Source organism: Ambystoma mexicanum, chromosome 6p (genome assembly GCF_040938575.1).
Source record: "Ambystoma mexicanum isolate Mex_15411 chromosome 6p, UKY_AmexF1_1, whole genome shotgun sequence".
NCBI classification, from domain to species: Eukaryota; Metazoa; Chordata; class Amphibia; order Caudata; family Ambystomatidae; genus Ambystoma; species Ambystoma mexicanum.
The window spans coordinates 942639255-942650657 of record NC_090935.1 but is presented as its reverse complement, the minus strand read 5'-3'; positions in this window follow the sequence as shown (position 1 = coordinate 942650657).

Genomic DNA, 11403 nt, shown 5'->3' with positions numbered 1-11403 from the left:
TACAGGACCATTGCGGAACTGCGAGAAGACCGGACAGCGCAATCTGGATATTGGCCTTCGGGAGCCGGTTGAGAATTATCCCGCCCGCGGTTGGCGAGTGTCCAGACGTGGTCCAGACGAGGGGAGGTGGCGAGCCGCTTGGAGGGGTGCACGCAGTCGAGCGGCCCCGCATCAAGAGAACTTGGTGAGCATGCCACGCACAACAAGCAATGTGAAATTGTGAGAGAGGGGGGTGGAATTAAATACGGGAGGTGGGAGGTGTTGTACAGGTGCGCGGCAAAGGTTTGACAATTTAGTGTAGGCAATGAAATGAATGGTACGATTGCGAGAGCAGTCGGCTACGTTACGCGAGAGAGGGAGGTGGAGCACGAAAACATCACGTGCGGCCGCTCGTAGACACTGATTGGCGTAGGTCGCGACTACGTGTAAGGGTGTGTGTGTGTGATTTCCTACGATTTGGCATTTATTGATCAATGAGTAGATGAGGATCCCTATTGTTCGAGCAAGAAACTCGATAGGTAGATGACGTTTCCCTGTAGGCGGTAGCTAGTTAGTTGCCCAATACGGAAGATAATTGGCTGGCTAAGCCCTCCTGTCGAGGGGCGTATCACACACGAGGCGACGCAGCGTGCGCAGTCCGATTATATTATTGATTACCTTGTTCCAAGAGTGACAGGAAGACAGCTGTGAGGATTAACGGGGGTAGATTGCAAGTGTATTTTGGACTTAAAGAATATATGAAGAACTTACCAGTAGTTCGAAGAGATCGGTGACGTCACCAGTAGGGCTTTCATAGGATATCCCGAGCACAAGGCATCTTTCTTTCTGAGAGTGGTGGGGAAGAGAACTGTGGTAAGGGAGTGGAAATGGAGATAAACGGTAATGAGTTGATCGGGGAAAGGCGAAACGGGGGACATGGCTGCGCACGGAGAAAGCCGGCCACGGCAAGTGTAGAAGAAGGAGGAGGAGCAAATGAAAATAGGACGACTGTATAAGAACGTCACAAGGGGTACGCAGCCGCAGGGGGCTACGTGCGCCTCGGCCGCAGGGGGCCGTAAGGGTGTTGTGTAAAGGAAGAAAGAAGAAAATATACAAATGTAAATACTATATTTTAATAATTTTCCTTAGCGGACTATCGCAAGTCCCCAAACTTACGGGGCCAGGTAAAGGTATAAGGCTGTGTATTGTAAGTGTTAGTAAGATAATAGCTACCAAATAGGGGAAGGATAACAAGTGAAGCGCTACTATGTCATACGGGACAGGATCGGGAGGGTGGGGGAACACCCTCACTACCCCACTACAACACATATGTACAACACTGTCACCCCATAGGGAGAAACTGATCAAGTATAGCATAGAATGGACACAGGGGACGGACAACAAAATGATAACACCATGGCCGCCTAATGGTAGCTTCGATCCATATACCCAACATTCACTATTAAACCATCTGCATAATACATACAAAGGGAAGAAGTTGACACACCACGTGGAGGTGTTTAACTTATGGAGGATGTTCCAGGGGTCCCGACCAGGACCAAATGGAATGTTCACTGTGGGGGAAATACCGGAAGAAAAAGAGATTAAGGAGGAAGGAGAGAATGGGAAAAAGGGGAGTGAAGACCCAAAGAACACGGGGAACGGACAAGAGGGAGGAGAAAAGAATAATAACTCAAAAGAAAATGAAATAAAAAAGGAACAGAGCAACGATATACCCCTAGCAAAGGTAGTGAAAACAGAGGGAGGGGGGTTGTACCCTTTAAGAGAATTAGGAGAAATAGAAAGAGGACAGTTAAGGGCGGCTGAGGGGTACTCGAACCCGGCATACAGCCCGCCACCATATGTGGCTCATAGGAAGATGCCAGCAGGGGAGGGGAGGACTGGAGAAGAACAAACTGTGGAAATAGGACATGATGAGTGGGTAGCTGCGCAGATACTATTAAAATTACGAGGTTCATTAACAGGAGAAGAGAAGGAGGTAGTAAGGAAAATAGACGAGGATAATACCAGGGAGAGTGGAATGAGAGGGGAAGAGTTGTTACGACAAAAGGAAGAGATTTTGGAGGAACGACTAGCAGAGTTAAGGGATGAGCAGAATGAACTGATCAAACAGCTTGAGAGGGAGGAAAGAGAGAGAGCGAGGGAAAGGAAAGAAGGTAAGAACGAATTGGAAAAAATAAGGGAACAAACTGAGGAGCAAAGGAGAGAAGCTGAAAGGGTAAAAGCAGCAGCAGAAAGGGTATCAAGAGCAGTGCTACGAGAGAGGAAAAGGGAAGAAGAAGAGAAAGAAAAAGAAATGGCAATGTGGAAGAAGAGATTACTATCAGAAACGACTAAGAAATACGAAGAAGGGAGGGTGATAGAGAGTACATTAGAAAGGGAGAGGGTGAGATGGGAAAGGAAGAAAGAGGATGAAAGGATATTGGAAAAGGTGAGTAGTGAAGTAATGGAGGAATTAAAAAGGAAAAGGGAGGAAATTGGTAGAGAGATGGAGGAGAGAAATGAAGGGGAAAGAGAAGATAGGAGAAGGGAGAGTGAAGTAAGGGGGTATGTATATAGAGACACAGAAGTAGCAACAACATCAGCGCAAAGGGGAGCAGTTGGTAAAGGAGAAAAGGGAGAACCGGACCTAATAGACTTAAAAACAGTAACAATCAAGGGGAAAAAGACAGAGTGGGCGCTGCCGTTTATGAATGACTTTTGTAGTGAGGAAGAAGAAGGAATGGAGAAGGAAGGAAGAAACAGTGAAAGGGAAAGCCTAGATAAACTATACACCACCCGGACCAATACAGACTCACCATGGATCTGTAGGAGAAAGGATGAACTGGAGAGAAGTGAGGAGGAAGAGCAAGGAATAGCGGAAAGACAGACACATGAAGCCACACCGTCACCATCACACCCTCTCCCATCCCACCCTACATGCTCAACCACCTCACGCTCATTACGTACAATCAAACTTGCGCCCTTCACAAACAAACTGACACCCTATGCAGGTCGGCTTAGAGACCTCCCTAGACGCAGGCAGGAAGGACGAATACACACACCCACATTAAATACAGGAAATGATGGAAGAAGGGGAAAAGATGGAGAAGAAAGAGTTACGAGCAGGGGAAATACGGACGAAATTGACGATGTAGGAGAGAGGGAAGAAGAGGAGGGGTGTGAGGACTCGATTTTATGGAACCCAAGGGGTAAAACGAGACACAACTTAATGCCACTTCTGGAGAGGGGAGGGGTTAGACCACAGTACGTCCCTTGGAAGCATACAGACAAAGAGAATATAAAGTGCAGGCTCCCATCATTAAGTGGAGGTGCGGGTAAATGGATATATGAAATGGAAAAACACACCGCAGGACAGAAACTGGCAGTGGGAGATGTAAAGGGCCTTCTAATATCGATATTAGGGGATGCAGCGGATGACATTTGGAAGAGAGCGGGATTCCCTGGGGTAACAATAGCAAACACATCGCACGATGGGGCACCATTCGCAAACTGCAGACATGCACTATGGCAGGCACTGAGGGTACAGTACCCAGACACATCAGACATAGGAGCAATTACCTCACGCAAGATGCGTGAGAACGAAGATCCTGTTGATTATACCCAGGAAATCCAAGAGAAGTGGCGCATGGAAACTAGAGAACAATGGGACAAAACACCAGCAATATTTTATCATATACTAGTACAAGGGCTCCCAGAAGGAGTTCAGAAACAACTGAAGAAAGTAGTGGGAATGGAAGCAAAAGCATGGCCAGAAATACAACTGACAATAGTGCATCATTGCAGGACATGGCAAGGAAAAATGAAACAAAAGGAAGAGGACAGGAAAACGGAAGAGGCTAAACTAGTACAGAAAAAACTTACTAAATACACAATGGAAGGGGCACTAATAACTACACCTACAACAATGACCCAAAGCCCCACACAAGTAGTGGCTGCACAAGATCCCTCCCAAATACCACCCTCACAGACTATAACACAACAGGTGCCGCCACTCCAACCATACACGACCAACATGGGAGGAGGATACTCAATGCCAGGAGCTGGGGTATTATAATTACAACAGGGGAAGAGGAGGAATTATGAGAGGGAGAGGATACGGATATAACACACAACAACAGGTGGGAGGACTTAGAAATTCCTACCCCACCGGGCAACCAGTATACCAGGACAACACAGGAAGCTTTCCATGGCAGAGTAGGGAACCACCGGTGTGTTGGAGTTGTGGATTAGTAGGGCACATGTCACGCACGTGTAGAGTAAGACCAGGAACACCATCATGGAGCGAACAGGGACAACCAAGGCCCACACAGGAACAGCAGGGCATACAGCAACAGCAGACGTTGCAACAGGGAAATGAACAGCAACTAATAACACAACAACAGCCACAGACATATTCACTGCCACAACAACAGGTAGCGATAACACAACAACCCCAAGCACAACAAACACAACTGGGTAGGGTGACGGTCCTGGGACACAACCCTTGCACAGGAAATGGTCAATCGTTGTACCCTCAATAGGACAGCCCACAGACGGCCTTGGTGTGTCCCATCCTGTCGGTAACACCTAATAGTGCGGAGGAACCACGCATAGAGGTAACGATATGTGACAAAAAATTATCATTCCTTGTTGACACCGGGGCGACCCGGTCTTGCATAAGGGAAGGTAAATTGAAGATGTCGGGCGAAGCCATGAACACCCAAGGATTCTCTGGGGCTAGAGGGTTGGTTCCTTTTACTGATAACATTCCCTTATCTATAGGAGATTATGACATGTCAGTACCACTTTTATATTATAGTGCCTCACCAGTAAATATACTGGGGAGAGACATCATGAACAGGTTGAATATGACGATCTCCTTTACGGAGGACGGCATAATTTGCTCTACTCCAGGAATTAACATGCTCACAGCACGACAGATTATGCAAGCATACTGCGGACAGACAGCGATTAGGGCTGAGCCAGTAGATGGCAAACTCTTCCAGTACGGGACAGACATGGCATTTGCATGGATGCCAGGGATAGAGGGAAAGATCTGGAGGAGGCCAGCAGCCTATTTGTTCAGACCAGAAACACCAGTCAATGAACCAGAAGGAAAGGTGGCTCCAGTGGACATTGAGAGCATTATAGCAACAGCTGATTACATTGCTGTAAATGCCCAAGACAGAGAAGGAAGAGCATGGAGCGCAGTGATAGGACTAGCAGAAGGATGTAGACTCACCCAGGTGTCAGATGAGGAGCTGTTCTCAGAAGAAAAGGAGGAAGGTGAAATGGTGTTTATGATGAGTGTGGAAATATGGCTAAGAGTGGCGTACAAACAAGTGGCACAGAAAATTGCAATGGCACTTGAGGCACCCACATCCACCCCAGTTCCCTTCTTTGAGGAGGATATGACAAAAGTACCCACATCATTATGGACTACTAGCCCCTATGACGTGGGGTGCATAAAAAGTATAGGGGGAGTAAGGATAAAATTGAAAAAAGGTGCAATACTCCCCAGAATGAAACAGTACCCACTATCAAAAGAGGCAGATGAGGGCATATATGAAACCATAACGGCCCTTATAGATAATGGCATATTGGTCCCCTCAGAATCACCATGTAACACGGCTGTATACCCAGTGCGCAAGGCTAGAGGGGGGTCTTGGCGCTTCATACAGGATCTCAGGTCCTTGAACAACATAGTAGAAGCAGAATACCCCATAGCCGCAAACCCAGCCACAATATTGTGTGGCATTCCAGCAGAAGCATCACGATTTACAGTGATCGACCTTAAAAATGCTTTTTTCTCAATACCATTGCACCCAGACTCACAAGATCTGACAAGCTTCACTTACAGAAACACAAAGTGGAAACACACCAGATTGCCACAAGGGTACTGCGAATCACCCTCAATCTTCAACAGAGTAATACAGATGGATTTGGGTAACATTGAAGTGGAAAGCACAGTGTTGCAGTATGTCGACGACATAATATTTTGCAGTACAAACGAAAGAACATGCAGAGAGGACTCATTAAAGATGCTGACAATATTGGCTGAAAAAGGTTACAAGGTAGACATGGAAAAGTTACAGTACTGTCAAGAACAGGTACTTTAAATTGGTCAGCTCATATCCCAACATGGAAGAAAGATTGCACCACAAAGAGCACAGGCCATTTCAAAAACGCCAGTGCCACAAACAGTGAGGGAACTGCAGCAGTTCCTGGGTCTGTGCAACTACTGTAGAGCATGGGTATTTGATTACAGCTCATACATAGGACCCCTGCTTGAGGCGTTAAAGGAAGCTAATAAAGGGGAGAAAAAGTTGGGGTGGACAATGGAAATGAAAGAGGCTTTTGATGAACTGAAAGATGCGATATCAACTGCTCCGGTACTGGCAACCCCAGACTATGAGCGACGATTCTTTATATTTTCACATTGCGACTCAGCAGTAATGAAAGCAGTGTTGGCTCAAAAAACAAGCATGGGCTACAAACCAGTAGCATTTTACAGCGGCCACTTAGATCCTGTGATGTTAGGTCATTTCCCTTGCGAACAAGGTCTCGCCGCAGCTGCTTTTGCGGTAGAGAAAGCATCAGCAATCACCATGGGGTGCCCAACTACACTGTTTGTGGAACATGCACTATTTGCAATATTGAATAAACCTAAGTCCACCCTAACCACGCAAAGGGCATCAGGTTATGAGATCATCTTATCCAGAGCTGAACTATCAATTGTTAGATGTAGCACGGTCAACCCCGCAAGGTTCCTAGCAGAAGTAATTGAGGAAGGAGATTATGCCCACGATTGTACGCAAATAACTGAAATGTACTCGTGTACTAGAAAGATTGAAGAAAACGCACTAGAGGGAGGTGAGCTCCTGTTCATTGATGGGTCATCAACTATCAACCAAAGGGATGGTATAAGGAGGACTGGGGCAGCAGTGGTAAAAATGATGGAGGTACCGGTGTGTGTGGCAATGAAATGTGTACAACTACCACAGCATTATTCCGCTCAAGCAGCAGAATTAATTGCACTAATCTTGGCGTTGAAGGAAAGCTTTGACAAACGAGTGACCATATATTCCGACAGCGCATATGTTACGTCCACTGTCCACTCAGGGCTGTCAAAATGGAGAAGAAGAGGGTTTAGGAGAGCTGATGGCACTCCAGTGCAACATGCCCTCCTATTGGCTGAACTAATTGAAGCAATAAATGACCCCCCAAGAATTAGCTTTGGTCAAATGCACCGCACACACCAATGGTGAAGACCACATTTCAAAAGGGAATGCAGCAGCAGACGCACATGCAAAGTATTCTGCATATTTTGGTGAGATATGGAACCCCCCCAGAGTCAAAGAGAGGGAGAGGGAGGGGAATGGCTAAGGAGATGTTGATAAGAGAACGGTACACCCATCTCCCAGCCACACAGATAATGGAGCTACAAGCGGCTGCACCAATGGCAGAAAAAGAAATATGGGTAAAAAGAGGATGCACAATGTCACCAACCGACGCACTATGGCGCCAGGGTGACACTGGAAAGATTGTAATACCACTGGCACTATTGAACACCGCCCTGAGCCAACTACACCACCCAGCCCACACAGGCAAGGAAGTAATTGCAGCACGAATTAGGGAAGACTGGTTCTGCCCCGAGTTAAATTCTCATGTGTCAAATTTTATCAGCAATTGTCTCACATGTCAACAGTTTACGGCCGGTCACACTCTGAAGGTGATAAGAGGTACTATACCCCGGCCAGAGGGACCCTTCCGACATCTCCATATTGACTATGTTGATATGATCAACGTATGTCAAGGAAATCGGTATATGATTGTAGTAGTATGCCCATTCTCGAGGTGGATTGAAGCAGGGCCCTGTTCACACCCAGATGCATTCAGAGCAGCTAAATTCCTAGTGAGGGAGGTCTTCCCCAGGTGGGGAGTGTGCGAGGTACTGCGGTCAGATAATGGCCCACATTTCGCAAACGAAATGTTCCAGCACATCACATCCTTACTGAACATCAAGCATAAATTTTCATGTGCATACCACCCACAGGCCAACGGTATATGTGAACGCCTGAATGGCTTATTAAAGGAGGCAATTGCAAAAATACAGCAAACAACAAAGAAGAGTTGGTTGTATTGCCTTCCACTAGCCCTATTTGAGCTAAGGAATAGACCAGGTTCCGACCACCACCTCACCCCTCACGAGGTGGTTACCGGACGTCAAATGCGCCTTCCCCTAACGCCAACATCAAGAGCATTTACCGACCACGAGAGTACTGCAAATGTCCTTGGTGATGAAATGTACCAATATGTGTCTTCTTTGATTACTAGTGTAGTGTTTGTGTCTCAACAGCTCGAGCGCACGCGGGGCGGGTCTAACAGCGATCAACAAGAAGACGCGGATAAAGAATTGGAAAAGGAAAGACTGCAAAGTTGCTAAAGGTGACCACGTACTACTTCGCAATTTCAACAGAAAGTGGAACAGCCCACGCTTCACTGGCCCCCATCTGGTAGAGGAGGTATCAACGAGAGCAGTAAAGCTACATGACAAACGTGCCTGGAACCACCTACACGACGTAAAGATCTACAAACTCCAGACCCGCCCCAGCGCCACCGACAGGGCCACTGGAAGAACAACAACAGCGTCACCAACGGAGGAAGAGACTTCTACCACAACTAACAACCTAAGTGTCCCCATACCCTGCCACCCCTCAGATTCCCCAGAGACAACTACTAGAAAAGAAAAGGGTGATCCCCATACCGCCCACCCCATGGTTACACGATTAAAGAGTAAAGAGACTTCCGCCAGTTGAGCCCCAAACCCTCTGCCCATTGATCCCCTACCCACTGTAGTAATAACTGAACTGAAGGACATTGTCTTGCACATATACACATGTAAACACCTGAATGTTCTCTTTCTTTTCTCTCGCACATGCAGGTACAGCGTATTATTGTACTACTAAGAAAGTAGATAACTAACCAATTCACTGCCCAGGAGTAGATGGTACCCTCAGACGATAATTACCTGGAAGAATTGTCACACCAATTTGTATATGAAATAAAAAGGCCAACGTACCTGAAAAGAAGGAGGGTACGTGTCTACTACACAGCATTCCTCTTGGCCATAGAACATTCAATGCCCCACCTCCAACCATACTAGCCTGCCCTAAGAGATAGATCGCTTAGATTGGCGTGGGAACAGCTCTTCGCCTGGGCACTGAATGACTACTTGATAGGGAGAGCTTAAAAACGACAACTAACACTAATAACAAGCATATTAAGAATTTTCAGGCGGGCAACTGTAACGTCGCAAGAATAAGCTGCCGGACTGCAGCAAGGTAAGAGCAAAATGCTGGTGAAATTAGCATCTGTAATAAAATTGATAGGGATTTTAATGATCACCGGGTTCTTGGCTGCCTCTGTATGGCAGTACAGCTATGCTATCGATATTATTGCTGTACCCAAACCTAATACACCCCCACCCCCAGCTGCAACAGGTGTTACGTCAGGTGATACTAGTAAAATCCCACACAAGTAAAATAGAGTTAAACGCAGCACATACTCAGATAATAAAGGTATTGACAACTACATACAAGATTCAGCACACATCTCAAACAACATATGGTACCAACACATGACCCACATAGGTAAACAGACAACAGAAGACAGCTGCTACGTTTGCTCATTAATCCCATACGCCATGAGCGCTTCTCGAACATTTGTTGCCACGGAGATAGATGAAAAAATAGCACGATGTATATATACCTGGCACTGTTCCAGACGAAAGGAAGATTTCAAGGGACAGTGGTGCAACTGGTGTGGAAAACACGAGATACATATCCATATGAAAACAACTTCCTCAAGACTTATTTGAGTTACCACAAGAGCAGTTTACATGCTGAAGGATTCAGATACATAACAAGTGGTCCTGAAAAAGGAGAAACAAAGAAAGTAACACTACAGTACCTACCATGTGATTGGTACGCCACTGAAGTCCCTGGTAAAAACGGATGTTGGGAAAGACCACTGGTGATAATAACAGGGAAGGTGTACATGAACAACAAATGGGACATAGGAGTGGTTGGCAGCAACATGGTAACAAGAGAAAATATTTCAAATATTGATGGACACAACCATAGATGTTGGATGACTTGGGTCAAGTACGTACCCATGCTCACGTGGATGGAGAAGGATGAAGACCCAATAACAATACTGCCGCTAACTGCGCCTAAGGTATGCTACCAACATAAAGGGGAGGTGGACGTAGGATACAACACCAACTGTGAAAGCGTGATGAAGTTACCTGAGGGGGGAGGAGGAACAGCAGTAGTAATGTACCATTACTGGGCCTGTGGAAAAAAGGCATACCACACACTGCCCCCTCTGTGGAATGGTATATGCACAATGGTGCACGTTAATGTACCATCACTAGTGGTACCCCAGAAACATGTCAATATGGCGAACTTCCCCAAAATGGATGAAGGGAACAAAAGGAAGAAGAGATCTGTACAACCTCAGAAGGGGCCAGAGAGCAAAACCGACGGCAATAATACTGTCCTGAATAGAAAGAAAAGACAAGGAGAACCTCTGACAGGAAATTACCTATGGGGAAGGTCGGAAACAGCACTCACTTCAATTCCACCAGACAACAGACTATTCAGCAGAGCAGCAATGTTCTTCTCCTCGATAATACATCCAGGACTACAGGCTTACGCAAACGCAAAATGGCTCCAGATAACTCGATGGGAACTAATGATGACTATTAATTCTACGGTAAATGGATTCAATGCAATAAAAGAGGAACTGCGAGCTGTGAGGATGGTAGCACTTCAGAACAGATATGTACTGGACCTCCTCACAGCAATGGAAGGAGGAGTTTGCGCTAAGATAGGACAATCATGCTGCACATTCATCCCTGCCAACGATGCTGACAATGGTACACTGACAGAAGCAGTTTTACAATTGGCCCAGATGCACTCAAAAATGATGGATGAAAGTAAAGGTGTGAAAAAGGATGAGAGCTGGTTTTCAATATTATGGTCATGGATGCCATCTTGGCTGTCAGATGGACTGAAGATTATAGTTGGATGTACTATTTTGGCTGGAGCTACACTGATCATAATAAGATTTTGGAAGGCCCGGAAGGCACGCACCACAGACGAGATGATCGAAATGGTTGGTATGCACCTCTTGATGCCAACAGATGACGGCAAACACACAGGCACAATCATAAAAGAGAGAAGTTGCGCAACCAGATCATCACCAACCACCTGGATCCACCATCTGTGAAGCTCGAAAACCCAAGAAACCCAAGGAGCTACATAGGGAAATGGGTATACTGCACTCCTGGAGGAACCTGTGCATATATGTATTAGTCATTTGAAGACCATGTTAACCACTATGGACATTTGGGAG